The sequence below is a fragment of the Sciurus carolinensis genome, chromosome 6 (genome assembly GCF_902686445.1).
Source record: "Sciurus carolinensis chromosome 6, mSciCar1.2, whole genome shotgun sequence".
NCBI lineage: Eukaryota > Metazoa > Chordata > Mammalia > Rodentia > Sciuridae > Sciurus > Sciurus carolinensis.
Genome location: NC_062218.1, coordinates 134,329,802 through 134,350,481, shown reverse-complemented (window position 1 = coordinate 134,350,481; position 20,680 = coordinate 134,329,802). Strand labels below are relative to the sequence as shown.

The following is a 20,680-nucleotide window of genomic DNA, read 5'->3' as shown; positions in this document are numbered from 1 at the left end:
GTCCTCTTTGTGATGTCCCCAGAGTTCTGCCCTTCTCTTCCCCTATGTCTCATAACTTTCATTCTTTCCTTGGTTGGTCTCACTCAGTCCCACAGCCTTGCATCTTACCCAAATGCTAAAGATCTCCAATCCCAATTTTCTGTCCAAATCCCTTTCTCATCCATGATTGAGCCACTGAAACTTAACTGTATTTTTCCTCATGGGAAGTATTAGGAGTTTGAGATTATAGGAAAACATTTTTTTTTCTTTTAATCATCCTCTAATCTTTCAGTTTATGCATGGTTTACCCCTGATATGTGTATTAGTCAGTTTTCTGTCACTGCAATAAATATCTGAGATAAACATCTGACAGTATTATAGTTTTGATATAAAGGGTCTCCCGGAAAAGCTCATATGTTAGAAACATAACATGCTTATAAAGAGAAAAGGTTTGTTTTGGCTCACAGTTTTGGAAGTGTCAGTCCACAATCCATTGGTCCCATTGCTTTTGGGTCTGTAGTGAGGCAACACATCATGGCATATGAAGCAGCAAAGCCAAGTAGCTTTCCTTGTGACCAGGAAGCAAAAGAGAAAAAGGAGGGACTAGAGTCTCACTGTCCCTTTCACAGGACATACCCCCAATAACTCCCACCTAAGCCCCATCTTGTTCCATTACCTCCCAATAGTACCACACCAGGGACCAAACTTTTACAACATAGGTCTTTGGAAGACATTCCAAATACAAACTATTATAGCGGATGTTTAGTTTTATGTATCAACTTGACTGAGCTACAGTATCCAGTTATTCAATCTGTTTAAAAAAAAGTAAAGTGAGGCCAGGTGCAGTGACGCCCTCAGGAGGCTGAGGCAGGAGGATTGCTAGTTCAAAACCAGCCTCAGCAAAAACAAGGTACTAAGCAATTCAGTGAGACCCTGTCTCTAAATAAAATACAAAATAGGCTGGGGATGTGGCTCAGTGGTTTCAGTGGTTGAGTGCCCCTGAGTTCATCTCCAATACAAAAAAAAAAAAAAGTAAACTGAAGCACAATAAAAATTTAAAGAGTTTGTTTACACAAATAGCAATTCATGTATCAGGAAGCTCCAAACTACAAAGAGTTTGAAGAATTCATTGAAGAAGCATAAGGACAGGCTTTTATAGAGTGAATGCTAAAGTAATCAAATGAAAATGTTTGGTTACAGTTATAAAGTTGCCTTATTTGGTCCACTGTTAGAAAGTCCCTAGTTATATGTTTGTTGCATGATTCTGATTGGTTCAGCTTATGTTCTGTTTTTCTTTCATATAGATATTTATAAGAAATAGCTCGAGTTAAGTATCACTAATGTTTGCAAATCAAGAAAGGTTAACTGAGTTCAATCTCCAGCACCGCAAAAAAAAAAAAAAAAAGAAAGGTTAAAGTCCCTTATGGGATCTGACTGACTTTATACAAGGATTCTTCAGGCCTAATCTCCATTTTCACTTACTTTCACAATTCAACACAAATCTAGGTGTTTCTGTGGCAGTGTTACATTGATCTAATTCTCCTCTATAATCAGTTGACTTTAAATAGACTAGATTATTCTCAATAATCTGAGTTGCCCTCATCTGATGATATGAAAAACCTTAAGAGCAAAATTTCCCAAAGGAAGAAGAAATTCCACCTATGGACTACAGTGTTGGCTTCTGCCTGAGAGTTCTACCTGACCTTCTAGATGGCCTACCCTAGGGCTTTTAGACTTGCCCAGCCACCCCACAATCATATAAACCAATTCCTTGTATGTATGTACTTGTTCTGTTTCTCTGGTAGAACCCCAACTAATCTACTACCTAATAAAATTAAGTATTCAAACTTATCACTCTCCCTGCCTCTACCCCCACCAACCACAACGCCCATCCAGGCGCCCTTCCACTGCTCCATCCCAGTGATCCATGTGACCTGCCTTGCCATTGCCCAAGCAGAAGCCCAGAAGTCTGACCTGCCTCCTTTCATTCTTCCTATCCCCAGTCATGGGACCTGGTCCAGGGTCTCACGACTCTGTACCTGCCCATGCACCCACCTGTTCTCTCTCTGGTTTTCCACTGCTACCATTTCACTGGATTCCTTTTCTACCTTCTTCCATCCACCAACTAGAATGGGCTCAGAGAAACTCATCCCCTTTGTTTAAAGGCCTATCCTGTGGGTAGCATGGAGTCCATGCCTCCAAGCCAGTCAGCCCTCTTAGTCCAGCCTGGCCCCAGGCCCAAGACACCAGGCCTCCATCTATCACCTGTCTGGTTGCTTGCCTCCCTGAATTCCCAGCAAACAGCCTCTGGGAATGAAGGCTAAATCACTCAGTTCCTACTTTGGAGCCCAAAACAGAATAAATACTTTTAAAATATTCACCAGAAGAGTGATTGCATGATCTGATTTACTTCTTCTTCTCTCTCCTCCTTTAACTGGTCATAATACAGAATCAAAGAAAGGTGTTTAATTAGTTGGGGGGGAGGGCGGCTTGCAGATGGGAATTTCATTGTCTCAGCTTATAATTGAATGGCAAATGGTTAGGGCAGAAAATATTTTGCCCCTGAAAGAAAAAAAAAATCTGCTTTTGACTCACAGGCAGTGTTAAATTGAGTTTGATTATTTTTGCTGTTTCCCAGGGGAGTTTGATACTAAAATATGTTCCACTCTGTTTGTTGATTCTTCAATATGTCCAAGAAGAACATGTGGCTTCAGGACCACTTCTTCAGGGTCTTAAGCAGTTGGGTGAGACTTGTTCTGCCCCCCTGCTCCCGCAGTCACTATTATTCCTACCTTCATGACTGTATTGGGTGGAATTCACATGGAACATCTTTATTTCCTGAGCCAGAGTTCGACCCCCTGACCCCAACCCTCTCTGTTCATCCCAGTCATGGAATGCTTCCAAGGTTTAACTCCTTAGATAAAAACCTGTAAAGTGCTAAAACCCACCCTGGGGGCAAAACCCCAAGCCTGATGTCTCCAATACCACTAAGCTGCAAACAGCAGCTGCAGTCTGCTGACCTGGGAACAGAAAGCACCTACTGAAAAAGCACACTTTGATGTCCCACTCTGAGTTCCTACATCCCGCCCGCCCCCATGACTCTGAATTCCTAGTGTCCTCACTAGGAAATTATGGGACAGTGATTAAACCGACATTTCTAGGCTGCCAACATGTCATCGTGAGCTCGTTAAATGAAGAGACCAGATCAAACAAAGATGACCAGTTCTGAATTCCGACAGCTGGGGTCAAAGACACTGAGAAAAGGATTCTTGTGGCCCTTTCGAGGGTGGAACCTCTTTGGGCTGCGAAAACCTTCTGCTGGAAGCTCAGTCTTTGGCACCAGTCTGCCCTCTCGGTTCTAGCTGCTCTTCCCAGAGGCGCGCATGCTCCGGGTACTTTTCCACCCTCGCCTTTTGAATCGCTGCCATTCAATCCTCTCCGAGATAAAGTCGCACTTTTTATAAGATCAGAACTTTAAAGTTCTCTCACACAGGGATCATACTCATAAAGGGAGTAACCAAAGACAATCCAAAAGCTCCAGGAACTGAGAGGCAGAAGGGGGCCTCCTGCCTCTCATTACCGAGGCTGCCAACAGAAGCAGGTGAACCAGCGCGAGCCACCTGGCTGCGCGTCCCCGTGGGCTCCGCGGTCACTGCCATGGAAACCGCACACAGCATCGCCTGTTCCTCGCACCCTCGAGGAGCCAGACGACCGCGTTTGGCAAGGCCATTCACTGGATAAAAAAAACAACTGAGCAAAGCCTCAGGAAGCTAGCCTTCTTTTCTCAGGTCTGACACTCCCTCTTCGCAGTGTCTTGGACAAGGTATTGTCCCACTAATGAGTGCTTCTGCCCTGAAAGTGGGAAATAATATCTCCAAGATGGGAGGAGGTTCAGAGGTACCAGTCGCTCTGTGAGCTGGAATTGACTCAAATAATGACTTGATTATTGTGCATTTGAATGACAATGACAAGGACAGCTCTTGAGGAACCAAGTGGGCCCCTAAACCCTTCCAGTCAGAAAGCATAATAGTGAAATTATCCCTCCTGGCTAAGAATTTATTCCCCAGCCTCAGCCTCCATGTAATGCAACAGAAAACTCCTAAATAGAAATCTTCCATATTTACTACCATAACAAGCCACAGCAAGGAAGTTTAAGAATTAAAAGCTACCATCTCTGTCTTTTTTTCCCACATCCTGCACAGGCTACTAGAATTAAAATCTGCCATGACTGAGTTTTTTGTTTTTGTTTTTGTTTTGGTTTTGGTTTTGGTTTTTGGTACCAGGGATTGAACTCAGAGGCACTTGACCACTGAGCAACAACTCTAGTCCTAGTTTGTATTTTATTTAGAGACAGGGTCTCACTGAGTTACTTAGAACCTTGCTTTTGCTGAGGCTGGCTTTGAACTGGCGATCTTCCTGCCTCAGCCTCCCCAGCCTCTGGGATTACAGGCAAGTGCCACTGCACCCAGTTTTGACTGACTTTTAACCATCCCCTTCCTCCTTGGTGAAACCTTCACTGGCTGCGTATTGTCTGCAAGAAAAATCCAAAGTTCTTAGTACATGACAGCTCAAGTTCCCCACAGTCTAGTCCTGATCCTCCCTCCCACTACCCAACAGCTTAAACTGCCCCGCCCCCAGTTTGCCCTCTACATCATCCCTTAAACATTCTGGACTCCTTTCAAGAATTCCTCATCTGATGGGGGGTGGGGGGTGGGGGTGGAAGAGAAGAATGAAGGAACTTTGGATAGTGTAGAGGAAAAAGAGGTGGGAGGGGGTGGGAATGGAAAAAGAGTAGAATGCAACAGACAGTATTACCCTATATATACGTATGATTACATGAATGGCGTGAATATACATTGTGTATAACAATAGAAATGAAAAGCTGTACCCCATTTGTGTACAATGAATCAAAATGTGTCTGTAAAAATAAAAAATATTTTAATAAAAAAAAGAATTCCTCATCTGAAACACCACAAAACAAGTATAACACATTATCTACTTAGGATGGCTTTACTTATGCTAATAAAAACTTTGATAATACCCCAAAACAAATACAGTACTACAAGGAAAAGGTATAAGTACATACATATTATTTGGTACTAGAAGAAAAGAAAGGATTAGAAATATTCCTACCCAGGAGAAAGAGACTTTCTCAGACATTGCTGGGAGAAGGCAAGATGGTCCAAACCCTATCTAGGGACAGCTGGCAAAATCTGCCAAAATTATAATTGCAAGTGCACTTTGATCCAGCAATCCCACTTCTACAAATCAATTCTACAAATACCCCTGCATGCATACAAATGGCACATGTACAATATTATTCATTGGGGCACTCATTGTAATGGCAAAAGATTGGAAACATCCCAAGTGGCTATCAATAAGGGACTGGTTAATGTACTATGATTCATCCACATAGTGGAATACTTAGCGCTATCAAAGACAATGAGGGAGGTCTCTATGGACCAATATGAACTCAAGGATACATCAGTAAGTATACAGCACACCACCCTTTTTAGGAAAGGAAAATTAAAACACAGGTTGCAGAAGGAAACACTAGAAGTATAAACAAGAATCTAATAAAATGATTAGCTAGAGGGGGAGGTGGGGAGAAGGGAGCAAGCAGATGGGGATATCTTTTCATATAATTTTGATTGTTGAACCATGTAATATATCTCCCACAGGAAAGTTGTGGGATTTTTTTGTTCGTTTGTTTTTTGGGTTTTTGTTTGTTTGTTTGTTTGTTTGTTTGCTCTCTGATACTAGGGATTGAACCCAGGGGTGCTCTACCACTGAGCTATATCCACAGCCTTTTTATTTTGAGGCAGGGTCTCACTAGGTTACCCAAGCTGACTTCAAATTTGTGATCCTCCTGCCTCAGCCTCCCAATTAACTGGGATTACAATCCCATTGGAAAGTTAAACATAATCTTTAAAAAGAATTGTACTTATACAAACATGAAACAATTGTTAAGGCAGTAACTCCACATAGACACGTAAAGTTGGGCTCTACTTGCTAGATGGCCACGGAATCTGTATATTTTGCCTCTTCTTTCCTGTAGAAAGCTTCCTAGGGAACAGTATCTTGTTTCGTTAATCTATGTGTTGTTAACATTGAGCACGTAGTAGGTATTCAGTAAATATTTATTGAATAGATAGCTGCTGTTTTGTGGAAACTGACAGCCACAGATAAAAATGCCAAATAAGGTACCGGGGCACATGATCGGGACTGTTCACTTTATTTAACTAGAATCACCATAGTGATGAGAGACAAGTGAGAGAAATGGTACTGTGGTTGCTAACAGCAGCAACCTGGGGCCGATGGGCTCCAGAGGCAAAGTCTGTACCATGTCTAAGAGAGGGGCTTATCACTGGTTGGAACTTTGTGCTTTGGGGGGATTTTTTTGGTAAAGTTTTCATTTTAACACCACATGTTGAAAATGTTTAAATATGCATTATCCCCTAAAATGGGTAGCTATAATATAGAAGACTTGGTTTTCTTGCCATTTTTTTTTCATTTGCTGATTAAAAGAAAAAAAAGAGAAAAAAACAGGAAATGAAATCTGGTTTATATATAATTTGTCACACATGTAATATATCCAACTTTGTAAGCACTCCAAGTTTTCATTAACTCTGCTGAAATATATTTACATTAAGAAATCTCTCAGCCCTAATGTCGTTAGTTTCAAACTTCCAAACTTAGTTGTTTTGCTAAAAATGCAGATCAGAGCCAGATGGAAGACCAAGCACCCCCATTTGACCTCCCTCCCAACCAAAGTCCCACAAATGACACAAAAGTCTTCTCTAAGTAGAAAAAGCATAAAAGGGAAAGAAGAGGAAAGGACAGCAAATCTGTAATGTTACAGGAAAATAAGAAAGGTCACTATCATTGGACTACAGCATTTGCTCCCAATCTTAATCTGTAAGTGTGAATGTTTACTCTAGAGAGGCAAGAGAGTTTCCCCAATGACTGCCAACTCCCTATCCCCAGGAAGAACAAGGAACTCCTATACCACTCTGAGGAATAAAACCTTCCCCAACCCAAAATCATCAAAGGCAGATACAATAAATAGAATAAGGTTAATAGAAATTCTTACATCTAGAGATGAGCCAAGAATCTCCAAATATTTTAGAAAAACCAATACCATGATAAAAAAGACAATAAACATAACAATGAAGTATTATAACCAAAGGAAATTAATAGAGAAGATGAAAAAGAATATTAAAATAGATACAATTTCTTTCTTTCTCTCTTTCTTTCTCTCTCTTTCTTTATTTCTTTCTCTCTCTCTCTCTCTCTCTCTCTCTCTCTCTCTCTCTCTCTCTCTCTCTCTCTTTCTCTCTTTCTCTCTTTCTTTCTTTCTTTCTGTCTCCCTAGGCAAGTGTTCTACTGCTGAGCTATACCCTCAACCCAATAAATATAATATCTATATTCCAAGAGATGGTAGAGGATATTTCATCCATAAAAATGTTAATTATAAATAGTAGAAACTGAAGAAAATTTCAAAAACTCAATAGATGGGCTGGGCACCATGGCACATAACTGTAATCCCAGTGGCTTGGAAGGCGGAAGCAGGAGGATTGCAAGTTCAAAGTCAGCCTCAGCAATTTAGTGAGGCCCTAAGCAACTTAGCCAGACCCTGTCTCAAAACAAAAAAAGTAAATAAAAACAACTGGAAATGTGTCAGTGGTTAAACACCCCTAAATTCAATCCTTAATACCAAAACATACAAAAAAAAAAAATAATAAACTCAATAGATGGAATAGATGAATACAGTTAAGAGGTAGTGACATAGAAGATCAAAACAAGGGATTCTCCCAAAGTTTAATATGCTTAATTTTTAAGGACAAAGAAATAAATTATATGAACTGAATGTGTTGGTGCACACCTGTAATCCAAGGTACTCGGGAAATCAAGGTAAGAGAATTGCAAGTCCAAGGCCAGCCTGGACAACTTGGCAAGACACTGTCAAAGAAAGAAAGGAAAGAAGGAAGGAGGGGAGGGGAGTGGGGGGGAGGAGAGAGGAGAGGAGAAAAGAAAGGAAGAAACAATATGGGTCAAAAGTCACCAGACCTAGAGGACCAGACCTAGAAATCCCAGTATCAGTATAAGAGAAATTCCAAAAGGAAAGAACAGTTAAAATTGAAATGAAGAAATACTCAAAGAAATAATGGAGTGAGGTGAGGGGAATTCCAGACCTGAAGAAAGACTTCAGTCTTCAGGTTGACAGGGTCCATATCAAGTAGATGGAATTAAACATGAAAAAGAATTTTCAAAATCTAAGCACAAGGCAGTAAAATGCTGGAATACCAAGGAAAATCCTTATAGCTTCCAGAGAGAAAAAATAGGTTGTCACAAAAGAATGAAAATCAACTTGATATCAAATGCATCATCAATTGCAAACCCTAGAAAGTATTAGAGCAATTTCTCTAACATTCTGAAGGAAAACTTTTTAATCTAGAGTCCAATACCCAGACAAACTAGCATTAAAGTTGGGATTCAAAGTAACAACATTTTCAAGCATGTATAGGTTCATGCCATCTCTAATCTCCCCTGACCCAGAAAGAATCCAAGAAAATTAAAAATATAGAGTACAACCAGAAGGACTAGGAGTGTAGCTCAAGCGGTAGAGCACATACTTAGCATATGTGAGTCCCTGGACTCAATCCCCAGAATCAAAATATAATAATAATAATAATGAAGAGAGAAATAACCTAAAAACTTACACTGCATTTACAGTAAGCTGGTCTAAAAAGTTTTAAATAGCAATCTGAAAGTAAAATCTCAAATGACCTCCACGTGGAAGGAAACTGGTTGCAGGGAGGGAGAGATGGGAGGAAAATCACACCCCAGTGCAAGCATTACATTCAAATGTAAGAACAGGACTTTTTGCAAATTATTCAATTAGAACTACCACACTTTTGAAAATATTGCAATTTGGGATTTTTAATAAACTGCAATGATCACTAAGTAATTGGACTAGCAAACCAGTTTTGCTCTTTTAAGTGAATGAAAGTGTTTGTAAATTGTGTCTTCGAATTCACTCAAGGGCAGGAATAAGGGAAACACGTCAAAGAAATTCATTTAAATTATCATATAGCCTATTCAGTTCCCTTTAAACTTTATCAGATCAAATGATATTGATCAAATTACATTGCTGTGTACATGTATGAATACGTAAGAACAAGTCCTACTATTATGTACAACTATAATGCACCAATAAAAATTACAGAACATAAATAATTAAATTATTTCAGATTGTGCTGCCCGGAGAGCTTCTGGATGCAAAATAGATCAGATATGATCAGGAACTGTACAGAAAAAACTGAATCCAGACAGGTTCTTTTTAAATTTTTTTCCCTCATCCTAAGGATCGAACCTAGGGCCCTACACATGCCAGGTACACACTCTACCACAAATTCTCTTAAAAAGAGCACTGAGAGATATGCCCTTCAATAGATGAATGGATAAAGAAACTGGTATATATACACAATGAAGTATTATTCAGCCATAAAGAAGAATAAAATTATGGCATTTGCAGGTAAATGGATGGAGTTGGAGAATATCATGCTAAGTGAAATAAGTCAATCCCAAAAAACCAAAGGTCGAATGATTTCTCTGATAAGTGGATGATGATACAAAACAGGTGTTGGGAAGGAGGCAAGAATGGAGAAAGGATGAATTGTATAGAGGAAAATGAGGGGTGAAGAGGGGAAAAAAAGAGCACCGAGTTGCTAAAATATAAAAACCAAGAGTTCCTAATATATTTGCTCTTAGACTTACAATGAAGCTAAGTCCTGGGTAAACCCTCCATAAATTTAAAATATCTTAAGTCTAAGGGATATCGACTACACCTAATCTACTGAACACTATAGCTTAGCAACATGGTATACCAGAGTCACTGGTTTCTCCTCAAGATTATAGGTCTGACTGGGAATTGGGAATCACTGCCATGCCCAGCATCACAAGAGAATATTGTACTGCATATTGCTAGCCCAGGAAAAGACCCAAATTCAAAATTCAAAGTATGGTTTCTATTGAATGCTTACTTCACACCATCATAAGTAGAAAATGTGTTAAGTCAAGTCATTGTAAGTCAGGGACTGTCTATACATCCATTAAGTTAACCAATCTGTCCTTCATCCTTTCAAGTCCAATAAAGAACTTTCTTTTAACTTAGAACAAGAGGAAACAGGGTGTAGTAGATTGAATCCTTGGCCCCAATTCTTCACCTGCACCCACTCTTGCCATACCAACATGCACTTTGCCACCCCTTGACTTTGGGTTTGGCCAGTGGGGTGTAAGCAGATGTGACACATGCAGAAACTTAGTGTATTTGCATGATTGAATATGCCCTCTCTCTGGTCCCTGCTATCACCCACAGATGAGCATGCCTCTGCTAGAAGGAATATAAGAGGTATGTAAACTCATGAGTAAAACGGAATGTTTATTACTGGATTCCATTGAGATTTGGGGGTGGTTTGTTACACAGCATAACTATGGCAATAGCTAACTGATACTTGGGGAGCAAGTGTTAACTCCAGCAAATAAGAAGAGTAATTTCTGAGTCTTTATATTAAAATAACTGTTCTCACTATAGATGGCAGCAAGTAAAAAGCTGCTGCTTTCCAGGAGTGGCACAGTGACATGGCAGTCTGATATGCTACTGGTGGGAGGAGTTAGGGGAACCTTTTAGAGAGCAATTTGGGGATAGCTATCAAGATTCTTAAAAATGCTGGCACCCACTGACCCAATCATTTCACTTCTGGATATTGATCCTACAGGAGTAATCCTAAATAGAAAATAAGGCATTATGCATAGTGGTAATGTGGTTTATAATAGAAAGAAGCATTTACTGAACACTTATCTTCTAAGATTTTTACCTGCATTTTCTCATTCAATGCTCACAACTCTGAGGTTTTACAGGGACACAAAGAGAGGGGGTCACCTTCCCAAAGTCAGACAGTGACTGGTAGTGGGCTTCAAACCAAGACCTCTAGCTTCACTAACCATACTAAAATCCATGCTATCCGGCCTAAAATAGTCAACAAAAAGTTGCATGATTCACTCAGATTCTGGAATGTTAAGCAGTCTCTTAAAAGAAACTATAGTCACATCTTTTAAATTCTTCAAAAGTAGATTATGATATGAAGTTACATAGAAGAAAAGTAAAATTCAAAATTAGCTCCCTAAAATCATTCCTAGAATAAGACAGAGTAAAATGTTAATAAATGAAAATACTTATAAAATCAAATACAAATGCAAATTAAAAGTATGGGATACACTACCCACCCATAAAAATGCTCACGTTAAAAAGACTGACAATACCAAGAGTTTGCTAGGATGGGAAATCTCGGCCGCTCCCATGGTGTCCACTTCAAGGTTTTTCATACTTTTTGGTGGGAGTATAAATCAATACAAGCTTTGTGGCAAATTTTTTGGCAGTTTCTTATAATATTAAATATTCTTCAACCTTGTGACTCAGAAATTCTACCCCTTGGAAATTGACCCAAAAGAAATGAAAACATATGTCCATAAATAACTGTATAAGAATTGTACAGTTATTTACAATAACTGTATTACTGCAATCGTATTTGTAATAGAAAAAATGAAAACAACAAATTGCCATCAACAAGTAAATGAATAAACAAACTGATGCCAATCACCCCAAGTTCTCACCAGAGCCAAGCTGATGTCTATGCTAGACTTCTTGAACTCTGTAACTGTGAATTAGGGAACCTCTTTTCTTTATAAAGTGCTTAGCCTCAGGTACTTCATTATGGTAACTGAAAAGAAACTAATACAACTCCTCCAAGGATTTCATGTGATTGCATTTCCACCAATCTATTCCCTCTAAAAGAGTTGAATGTGGACAAGGCAGATGTTTCTTGGCTCTTTTATAGGAGAGAAATGCATGGGGAGATTCTTGGTCAGAGAGCTCACCTGGCCAATGGTGCCAAGGAATGGACACCATGGGAGCAGCCGAGATAGTGGCCCAGACAGAGCCTGAAAACGGAATCATCAAAGTTGCAAGACCAGGTAGGGACCCTGACCCAAGAAGGCAGAGCAACAGAGATCAGGGAAGCTGGAACAGCAAAAGCAGCCACCTAAGCAGAATACTGCAAGGCCAGAGGCAGCTTTGCTAGGAACATGAGGCCTCATCAAATCCCAAGGAAGCCAGGAAAGACCAAGGCAGGAGGGCCAACCAAGGGCACCACATGGCAGGAAAGAGCACTTGTGACATACCCAGACCCTGACAAATGGCACCCTAAAAGCTAGTGGCATTATTCCAGTAAGACTCATCTGTTCTTTATAAATTTACAGAAAAAGGAAAAACCTTGAAGTATACATATGGACATGTGCTTACATAAAGAATAGTGCTCATCAAACATTTTCACCTCAGGATAGCTTTATATGCTTAAAAACATATTTTGCTTCTACAGGTTATATCTATTGATTTTATTGTAGTAGAGCCAGGCACAGTGACACATGCCTATAATCTCAGCAACTAGGGAGACTGAGGAAGGAGTATTACAAGTTCAAGGTCAACCTCAGCAACTTAGAGAGAACCTGTCTCAAGAAAAAAAATAAAAAGTGTTGGGGATGTAGCTCAGTGGTTAAGCACCCCTGGGTTCAATTCCCAGTAACCTCCCATCCGAAAATTTTTTGCTATAGTAGATGTGAAACTGAGATTTTGAAATATTTCTTTATTTAAAAAATCCTAATAATTTATACTTGAAAACTGCTGAGAGGGATTTTAAGTGCTCTTATCACACAAAAAATAAAAGTATGTGAGGTAATTATGTATGTTAATAAGCCATTCCACATGTCCCTGTGCATTCCAGGTCTGTAGACATTCTACAATGTATCCAAACTTCAAAACAACATGTTATACACCATAGACGCATATAATTTTAAAAGAGAATTCAAATTGCTCAAAATATTTAAATTTTTAAAAAATCTTTTAAATAAAATAATAAACACCTTTCATGTTAACATAAATACTATTTTATGAAAAAATAACTATATACTCTAGAAATTAGAGCAAAGAATAGCATTTTTAAATTTGAAAATCTATTTTTAAAAATTTCTGGTTTAGTGGAAGAGAGCTGGACTCTCACATCTGCTTCCGCCTTCAGTCTATGTCACACATCTTGTAGTCTCTGGAAAAATTCCACTGTATACTCAAAGGAGAATGAGAGTGAAAAAAGGCAAATGATATCTTAGTATTATTATAAAAATAGTATAGGCTACACATTGAAAGCAAATGATGTGCAGTATGATCACAAATATGTAAAAAAAATAGACAAATAAAAAATTTTTAATAAATGCCATAATGCCACCTAGTGGTATGTCTAACTATTGCAATTCCTGATCACCAAACTTGCATATGTGTGTGTAGTATGTGATATGCATTCATAATGTGTTGTGTGTGCAGATGGAGTGTGTATGAGTGTACATGATATTTGTGTATAGGTTGCATGTGTGCAAGTATGTAGGGTGTAAACATTTGCAAGTGGAGTGGTATTAATATGTGTGCATGCAGCACATGCATAAGGTTTAAGTGTGTGTGGTGTATATATGTACATGCATGCAGTGTGTGGAACACATATGTGTTTACCTGGATCGTGTGTTCATGTGGTATGTGCATGTCATGTGCCTGGATATGTTGCATTTTGTAATGTGCTGTGTGGTGCGTGTGTGTGTTATATCACGTGTGGTTGTGTGTGCCTACAGTGTATTGCTGCAGTGCATGTACATGTATTATGTCTATATTGTGTATGGTGTGTATTACATGTGTCATATGTCTGTCTAAGGGATGTGTATGGTACATGTTTTGGACTTGTACATTGAAGAATGGAATTAATTTTTCACTACCATCTGCACATGTGCCTCTCTGTGCTAAGTCCTTTAGTATTCAGAAAACATGCATTAAACTGCCCAGAGACTACCAGAGAGGCACAAGTCCTCAAGAGACATTCTTTCCTCTCCAATGGCTTCACTCCACCAGCTTCGTGCCTTAGACACTGTATGCATTTTACAATGAGGACTCTTGGAAGTGTCTTCCTCCAATGAATAAGTAGTGGATTCAGGATTCTAATTTGAGTCTTCTGACCCACAAGGAATTTAATAATCTTGTACCAATATATTAATGTACTATATTAATAATGTAATATAATAAATAATGTAATAATGTAATATATTGTCAGTTCTAACATTAACACTAACCGTAACAAAATAGAAATGTAACATTATAACACCAATGTTTATCATAAACATGAAAATATTTTTGTAAAAAATCCTCCAAGTTATAAAAAATCAAGAAAATCACTTATATGCTACAATCAAATAGATGTAGGGTTGGAGGTATAGCTCAGTGGTAGAGTGCTTGCCTAGTGTGCATGAGGCCCTAGGTTCAATCCCTAGCAAAACAGTAATGTGTAAAAAAGCAAACAAATTTCTGAATGAAAATAAAACAACAGGGCTGTGGTTGTGGCTTAGTGGTAGTGTACTCACATAGCATGCATGAGGACCTGGGTTTGATCTTCAGCACCACATAAAAGATAAGATAAAGATATTGTGTCCACCTACAACTAAAAAAAAAAATTACATATATATGGCCATATATATATATATATATATATATATATATATATAAAGAGCTCATGCCTTTTAAAAAAAATAAAACAACAACATCACCAGGAGCATATTCTCCTCTCAATAACTCTTTCCACTGGTATGTGTACACATCATTAGGCCATGTACAATATTGAAAAAACATTAGCTAGCAATTACTGGGCACTGGATTATAAGCCAGGGATTGTGCAAAATACTTTCATGTTCAAGTATAAACAAAGCAAGTACAAATTTTCAGCATCGAAATCACATGAACAAAATGTAACTCTCTATTTTTCACCATTTCAATTCATTCCCGGTTTCTTATGTCATACATACTCTCCCAGGAAATCTCAGCCCAGTTTATGGTCACTCAGACACCGCAGGTGGATTCATTTCACTCTGTTCTCTCCCATTCCACAGCGTGGAGCCCCAACATCAGGGAGAACAATGTCTGTTCCTGGCTCCCCAGTATCTGCCCAGTCAGCATATGATGGGCTGGTGTCCACTGAAGCCCCCAACCCTAGACACAGTCACTGCTGACAGGGAATCACTTTCGTGCATTTGTGACTGCTGACAGTGCCCCTAAGGTGCACCAGTCCTTGATCAAGAGATGCGGGGACATATAGCTACTCTCCCTGTCCCCCTCCTTGGTTCCTGGGCACTGGGAGCCTGAAGCCAGCAGGCTTTCCTTCTGGAATTGGTGTTCCCACAATCAATTCAGCCTGGGGGTCCTCGCCAGCCCATGGACGTCATCTCCCAGCTCCTACCTGTACCCCCTCCCCAGTCCGTTCTTCATGCAGAAAAATATTTAGTCAGTCTTTCAGTATTTGTATCTTGACAGCCAAAGCAAATCAGACATGCCTTGATTTTCAAACTTGCGTTTTCTCTGCCATGACTTCTGCAAATTCATTTAGAAATGCTTCTTTTTTCTCTGGGCCTGAAATTCATCATCTTCCTTCTGCTGGGCCAGGGCAGGACATTGAAAAAGCTACAGGGACCACCATGAAAGTAGGAAGGGTAACTAACATGCATGGAGATTGCTGGATGCTCAGTTCAACACAAAACATAGCCATGAAGAATCCTCTGAAGTAGGGGACACCCCTCAGATGACTCCATTGCCAGTTCACCCACCACAGCCTTCCTCTTTTTTTCTAGAGAGGGACTTGCATCTGTGCTTCCAGTATAATCTCTGAGAGTCCCAGATCCCAAGGAGCACCCGTCTGCAGGTGCCCATGCCCCAACAAAAGTAGAAAAGGTGAGGTTACAAATAATAAAACAGTGTTTCTCAACAGAATCCCCTGGGGAGTTAGTGAATACGCACATTCCTGGGCCCCACCCCAGAGGTGTGCTTCAGGGTGACTGGGGTGCAGTCTGAGGATCTGCATTTGCAAAAGGCTCCCAGGTGATGCTAACACTAATCATTGTCAGAATCACAGTGAGCACCACTGATGGAAGGGGGAACCAAGGCCAACCAAAGCAAGTAGCTCTGAGAGATGGGCAGGCTTCAGAGGAGAAATAAAAGATAGCATTGAAAAAAATAACTGTAATAAGAAACTTTAAGTTTCCAAATCTCTCTCTCTCTCTCTCTCTCTCTCTCTCTCTCTCTTTCCATATATATGTGTATGTGTGTGTGTGTATGTGTGTGTATATATATGTGAGTATATGTGTGTGTGTGTGTGTGTGTGTGTGTGTGTGTGTGTGTATGGATTATCCCCAACTTATTTCCAATAAATCCATTTGAAGTTGAAAATATCACAAGCCAAAATGTATCTAACACACCTAACTTACTGAATATCATAGCTTAGCCTAGCCTACCTTAAATAAGCTCAGAACATTTATATTAACCTACAGTTGGACAAAACCATCTCATACAAAACTTTTTTCATAATAAGTGTTAAATAGGGCTGCAGCACCTAGAGTTTCTGGTTCCCTGCCGTGTCTGCAGGGCGCTTTCGGCGGGGCCGTGTGGGGAGACTAAGGCAGGAAGAGCTAAAGTAAGTGTCCCCCTGGGCAGCATGAGTCAGAGCTAGAAGTATTTCCTTCCCTCCCCGCAAGTGCCCATAGAAACCGGACCCCGCCCCCTTCCTGGCCCCCTTTCCCCCTGCTCCTTGCTCCTTTCGCTTTGGGGACCCCATCAGTTCACCTTATTCTGTTAGTGAGCCTCTGCTAAGGTCATGAAGCTCGTGAGGAAGGACATTGAGAAGGACAATGCAGGGCAGGTGACCCTGGTACCTGAGGAACCTGAGGACATGTGGCACACTTACAATCTAGTACACGTGGGCGATAGCCTTCGCGCTTCCACCATCCATAAGGTACAGACCGAGTCCTCCACAGGCAGCGTGGGAAGCAACCGGGTCCGTACTACGCTCACTCTCTGCGTGGAAGCCATCGACTTTGACTCTCAAGCCTGCCAGCTGCGGGTCAAAGGGACCAATATCCAAGAGAATGAGTATGTCAAGATGGGAGCTTACCACACCATCAAGCTGGATCCCAACCACCAGTTCACCCTGGCGAGAAACAGTGGGATAGTGTGGTTCTGGAGCACATTGAGCAGGCCTGTGACCCGGCCTGGAGTGTTGATGTGGCAGCTGTGGTCATGCAGGAAGGCCTCGCCCATATCTGCTTAGTCACTCCCAGCATGACCCTCACTGGGGCCAAGGTGGAAGTGAACATCCCTAGAAAAAGGAAAGGCAACTGCTGCCAGCATGACCAAGCCTTAGAGCGGTTCTATGAACAGGTGGTCCAGGCCATACAGCACCACATAAACTTCGATGTTGTAAAGTGCTTCCTGGTGGCCAGCCCAGGATTTGTGCGGGAACAGTTCTGCAACTACATGTTTCAACAAGCAGTGAAGACAGACAGCAAAGTTCTCCTGGAAAACCGGTCCAAATTCCTTCAGGTACATGCCTCCTCTGGACACAAGTACTCTCTGAAAGAGGCCCTTTGTGACCCTACTGTAGCTAGCCGCCTTCAGACACTAAAGCTGCTGGGGAAGTTAAAGCCTTGGATGACTTCTATAAAATGTTACAACATGAATCTGACCAAGCTTTCTATGGACTCAAGCAAGTGGAGAAGGCCAATGAAGCAATGGCTTCATTGACACATTGCTCATCAGTGATGAGCTCTTCAGACACCAGGATGTAGCCACACGCAGCCGGTATGTAAGGCTGGTGGACAGTGTGAAAGAGAATGCAGGAACTGTTAGGATATTCTCTAGCCTTCTTGTATCTGGGGAACAGCTCAGTCAATTGACTGGAGTAGCTGCCATTCTTCGCTTTCCTGTTCCTGAACTTTCTGACCAAGAAAACGATTCCAGTTCTGATGAAGACTAATGATTGAGACAAGCTGTGTCTCACTCCATTGTTACATTTTTTTTTTCAGCATCCTTTAACAGAAAGCTGCAAGAGTGCAAGACTTTTTGATTCATATTGGGATTTCTTGCATATTTGGTCACACTAGATTATTTTATGGTTTTCAGAACATGTATTTAAACTAAACAATAAACTTAAATAAAAAAATAAGTGTTGAATATCTGATGGAACTTATTGAATATCACACTGAAAATGAAAATCTGAATGGCTGTATGGGTAGTCTCTTGCACCATGGTAAAACTGAAAAATTGTAAGTTGAACTAAATTACCAGGGACTCTGTGTGTATGGATGTGGGTGTGGATGTGGGTGTGTATTCCAGGATATTTTTTGTTTTTCCTCATTGTTTTTCACAATAACTTTTTGACTCTCCCTAAAGTTTCTCACTAGTTATGTGGCACAGGCCTATAATCTCAGCAGCTCGGGAGCCTGAGGCAGGTTCACAGGTTCAAAGCCAGACTCAGCAACTTAGTGAGGCATTAAGCAACTTAGAGAAACTGTCTCAAAATAAAATACAAAAAAAGGGGGGGGGGGTTGGGATGCAGCTCAATGGTTAAGCACCTCTTAGTTCAATCCCTGGTATCAAAAAAAAAAAAAAGAAAAAAAAAATCCAGTAGAGGGAGTGAAAAATAAAATGGATGCTGCTGGCCACATAATTCATGATCCAAAAGATTGAACAGAAAAACTAACATGATCATTGAAGGATTATGGAAAATAATATTCCTATAAGACAGCTCCCCAAGAACAGTGTGGTTCAGGAGGAGAGAGGGGAGGTTAGTCAAATATTAAACCTCTCCCAGTGCACTCTTTCCCAATGACAATGAGACCTGAGGGGAAAAAGCAAACTTTCGTCCCCTCCCAGGTTCATCCCCAGCATCTCCACCAAAAGCAAACATTTACCCCTTCCCCAGTGCATCTTGAAGGAAGGAGGCAAATACTGAAATGCTGGGTCCTGGACTTTGACCTTTCCCCATTGCAAGTTAGCCCTAAATGGAGGCACAGCAAATATTGAAACTTTGGGAAACAATGGATCCCAGAGAAAGAGCAAAAGGCAAGATTTGAGTACTCATCCCTCGAGATCTGGACTCCTCTCTCCCCAGATAATGAGTTTCAACCTTTTTACAACTACCTTCCTAAGTTAAAGTTCTAACCTGTACAAATAACCCCTGAAGTCCAAACTGCACATCCACAGTCTCCAATGAATATAAAAACCCAGACTCCTTCTGTAACCTGGGGGCCATCTCCATACTCAGAAAATGGGCCCTCCCATGCCTAATCGATGGACCTCGCTGCAAAATAAAGGAAAACTTGCTGATCCGAGGTTTGTTTCCCATCTCCTGCCTCCGTCATTCGTGGACTGTGAGCTTACAATCATAATTACCATCAACTCCTCACCACCCTCATTTCCATGCCCTCTCATTTCCTTGACCTCTCATCATGCAACCTCAGTCGGGTTAAATCCAACTCTCTAGTAGCAAGTGGCTTGATAAGTCATGTGAGAAACAGTCCAGTGGTCCATTTTCAGGATACAGTATTTAGCCTTAAATGTAAGATTACTGGGGTCATAAGACAGACAGAGGGGAAATAGAGCAAAGTGGCAAGTTACCAGTTAGTTCACACAATAGCACAATAGCCTGCAGAAGTGGCAGATTCAAAAGTTCATGCATCTAAACAGTCCCTTGACAAACGGGAGGTGAGGGAAGGGGTCGGTCTGACCAACAGAGATAGAAACTTCTTTGCTAAGAAATCGTAACTTAAATGAAGAAGTAAGAACTGCATAGGTGCTGTTAGGTAGTAACTAGCAATGAGCAGTGAAAAGCATGGCAAGGTCACAAGTGTTCTTTAAATAACTTTAGGGTCTTCTTTAAACTACTTTCAAAGTAGATGAGAGGGCCTGGGAATATAGCTCAGTTGGTAGAGTGCTTGCCTAGCATACCCAAGGCCCTGTGTTCAATCCCTAGCACCACCACCAAAAAACGAAAAAGTAGATGAGAAAGCAAATGGTAGTAGTTAGTTTGTAGAAAGTAAACAAAAGGGTTCAATTATTGTTGATGTGAAGATAGAAATTATGGCTATAGGTGTCTCCATCCCTTCTGGGACTCCTTTAATAGCATAGGTGCACGAAGGTAACTTCTGACAAGTATTGACTCCAGTGCCCACATTAACAGGGGATTGACTTGTAGGATGGCCACCATGACAGTTCCAGGGAGGACCAATTAAGGTCAAAAACTCCACCATCCTTCATGAAGGAAGAGTTGAACACCTAATTAGCAAAGAGTACAGAAGGTGGTCCCGTTCTCCTGGCAAACATCAAACAGTAACAAAGTTGGAGACAGCATTGTCTACTTTGTCGTTCTCTGCTCAGAGATGGCCCACTGTCTCTCTCTTGAGAATGCTCTCTGCTTAAGGCTTACTTGGCCTTTACTTTACTTTACTTTACTTTCACCTCACTTTCATTTATAATAAAGTTCTCTTGCATAGCTTTTGGTATCTGACTTTAAATTTTATTTGGAACACAAGAACCGAGGTTTGGAGTTTCAGCTCCCTGCTTTCCTGTAACAGTGCCAAAATGCATTCAACCCAGGAAGGGCTCCCACCACAAGAGTACGAAGAGAGTGGAGACAAATAAAGGTGCATTCTTTAAATAACCCAGTAGGGGACAGTAAAACCTAGGTGATCTTCACACAAGATTGTACACCCCAGAGACCTCAGCCAA

General features: G+C 40.6%; 1 pseudogene; it reads left to right on the top strand.

Annotated features, from left to right (window-relative positions):
- Window positions 1–16,769: 16,769 nt before the first annotated feature.
- On the top strand, window positions 16,770–17,927 carry LOC124986244 (protein pelota homolog; annotated as a pseudogene).
- Window positions 17,928–20,680: the final 2,753 nt, after the last annotated feature.